The sequence below is a fragment of the Oncorhynchus gorbuscha genome, linkage group LG19 (assembly GCF_021184085.1).
Source record: "Oncorhynchus gorbuscha isolate QuinsamMale2020 ecotype Even-year linkage group LG19, OgorEven_v1.0, whole genome shotgun sequence".
NCBI classification, from domain to species: domain Eukaryota; kingdom Metazoa; phylum Chordata; class Actinopteri; order Salmoniformes; family Salmonidae; genus Oncorhynchus; species Oncorhynchus gorbuscha.
This window is the reverse complement of record NC_060191.1, coordinates 68,421,533-68,424,904: the sequence shown is the minus strand read 5'-3', so window position 1 is coordinate 68,424,904 and position 3,372 is coordinate 68,421,533.

The window sequence follows — 3,372 nt, the reverse complement described above, 5'->3', positions numbered from 1 at the left end:
CCCACTCTGCGCACCATCTATCGGACCCTGGCCAGTCAATACGATCCCCTTGGGTATATCCTGCCATATACAACACGGGCCAAAGTCTTAGTCCAGGAACTGTGGCAGACCAAGAGGGACTGGGATGAACCAATCCACCCAGCTGACCTAGTGGAACGATGGATCTGTTGGGAAACTGAGTTAACGGAGCTCTCTGATGTCCAAATGCCAAGATGTTATGTACCATCCTGTGTTGACCAACTGGGATCATGCCTGGAACTGCATGTGTTCTGTGACGCTTCGGAGCGAGCTTATGGGGCGGTTTCCTATCTTAGAGTGGAGGATAAGGCAGGCCACACCCATGTCTCCTTTGTCATGGCCAGGTCCAGGGTCGCACCCAAGAAGCAGTTGTCAATGCCTAGGCTGGAACTCAGTGCTGCCCTTTCCGGAGCCCAGTTGGCCTCTACCTTGCGAGCCGAGCTCACCTTGCCAATCCAAAGGATCATCTACTGGAGTGATTCGACCACTGTATTGACATGGCTCAAGTCGGAGTCCTGCAGGTATAAGGTGTTTGTCGGGACTCGCATTGCGGAAATCCAAGACCTAACAGAAGTCCAGGACTGGAGGTATGTTGATAGTATAAACAATCCTGCTGATGACATTACTAGAGGTAAAACCCTTAAGGAATTGGCTAAACCCCATCGCTGGAGCTTGGGACCACCATTCTTGTCCCAACCAGAGAACGAGTGGCCGACAGCCCCCAGGCGTGCGGCCCCTCCGCGACCGACTGAAGCTCATGAGTTAAGGAAGTCTGCCCAATGCTACAGCATTTCTACGGAACCAACAACAGCTCTCCCTGACCTAACACAATCCCAAACACTGCCGGATCTGATCACAGCCACAAACCAGACCTCAGATGGGGTGGCTTCTATACCTACCTCCCTCGCGGCAGAGACACTACTCCTCCAGCAAGCACAAGCAGTTAGCTTCCCTGAGGAGTTAAAAGCTCTGAAAGCCGGTAGGGAAGTGGCTAAGGGCAGCCGTCTTCTCTCTCTTGCCCCAGAATATGATCCAATCCTTGGAGTGATCAGAGTCGGAGGAGGCTGCGCCAAGCGGAGGTTTTGGACCCAGATGCTATCCACCCAATTATCCTCGACTCCAGACACCCTCTTACCAGGCTCCTCATCAAGAGTTATGATGAGCGGCTTCTCCACCCAGGGCCAGAGAGGGTCTATGGGGAGATGAGGCGGAAGTACTGGATAATTGGAGGACGAGGAGCCATTCGTAAGCACCAATACGCCTGCGTAGAATGTCAGAGATGGCGGGCCGGAGCTACGGTGCCCAAAATGGCAGATTTACCCCCTGCTCGCTTGCGCCTCCTTAAACCACCCTTCTGGTCAACAGGAGTAGATTGCTTCGGCCCCTTGATGATCAAGTTAGGTCGTCGTGTGGAAAAGCGCTGGGGCATTCTATTCAAGTGTATGACAACCAGATGTGTCCACCTGGACCTACTGGAGAGTTTGGATACGGAAGCCTTCCTCATGGCCCTACGGCGGTTTATCTCCCGACGGGGAAACCCTACGAGATCCTGGCTGACAGAGGTACGAACTTCAAGGCAGGAGAAGCCAGGTTAGAGGAAGCCTTCCAAGCCATGGAACCCAGCCTCCAGGATCAGCTGATGGACCAACAAATCTCATTCAAATTTAACCCTCCAGGCGCTCCTCATTTTGGAGGAACATGGGAGCGAGAGATCAAATCTGTAAAGACGGCCTTACGAGTCGTACTAGGGGACCAAACTGTCACTGAAACTGTCTTGAGGACTGTCCTGATAGAGGTGGAAGGGATTCTGAACTCCAAACCCTTGGGATATCTCTCTGCAGACATCGCTGACCCCGATCCGGTTACACCGAATATGCTCTTGATGGGACGTCGAGATGCGTCACTTCCTCAAGCCATGTATGCTGATACCAACCTCGTAGGCAGACGCCGGTGGCGACACAGCCAAATCTTAGCTGACCATTTTTGGGCCCGATTCATTCGGGATTACCTACCAAGTCTACAGCACAGAGGAAATGGCGGAGAGAAATGGCCAGCCTGGAAACTGGCCAAGTAGTAATGATGGTGGACCCTCAGCTGCCTCGAGCCTCCTGGCCGGTGGGCCGTATAACTAAGACCATGCCTGGGACCGATGGTCGTGTTAGATCAGTGGAAATCCAGGTGAAGAACCGGACATATATCCGGCCAGTTGCCCGACTGATTCCTCTCCCTGAGATAACAGAGGATGGGGAGCAATGAGCCTTTTGAGGAATGTGGAAATTAACAAATTTCCGGGGTGGCTGTAGAAAAGGCCCATGGAGTTGGTGGAATACTCCTTTAATTAATTGCCATTTACTCAGCTGGGCCAGGGGCGCTTTAATTAGGTCAGGTGGAAATGTCCTACAGATCTCAACTCTATAAAAGGAGGAAATTGCCATCGCCTGATCTCGCTGCTTTCTCTTCCCTAAATCCATCTGATCCAGAAGTTCTGTGCGTCCATGAATCCACGTAAGTCCACCGACTCTTACCTTTCATCTGAATGATCTGTGGTGATCGGGAGAGTGGGCCATTCAGTTATTGTTTATAGTTATCACCGCGGAGCGCGGCTTGGAGCGCACGCTTCAAACATATTGTGTAATGTGAATTGTTAATAATGACTGCTATGATTTGATCTTTGATTATGAATTTGATTGTATACATGTTATTTGTTTCCTTTGTGATGCAGCACAGACTACCAGTAAATATACCACTTTATGGTTAAAGGAATTCCTGCCTCAGTCTCATACATTCCTCTGTCACCTGACACGTGACCACCTGTTCACCGACACTGTCAGTCATCCTACCTGTCCAGCAACCCACACAGATTCCACTAATCTTTAACCTAGTGAGATAGACATGGAGGCTTAAATACCCCTGACCTAGTGAGATAGACATGGAGGCTTAAATACCCCTGACCTAGTGAGATATACATGGAGGCTTAAATACCCCTGACCTAGTGAGATATACATGGAGGCTTAAATACCCCTGACCTAGTAGAGATATACATGGAGGAGGCTTAAATACCCCTGACCTAGTGAGATAGACATGGAGGCTTAAATACCCCTGACCTAGTGAGATAGACATGGAGGCTTAAATACCCCCTGACCTAGTGAGATAGACATGGAGGCTTAAATACCCCTGACCTAGTGAGATATACAAATGGAGATAGACATGGAGGAGGTTAAATACCCCTGACCTAGTGAGATAGACATGGAGGAGGTTTAAATACCCCTGACCTAGTGATATAGATATGGAGGTTTAAATACCCCTGACCTAGTGAGATAGACATGGAGACATGGAGGAGCTTAAATACCCCTG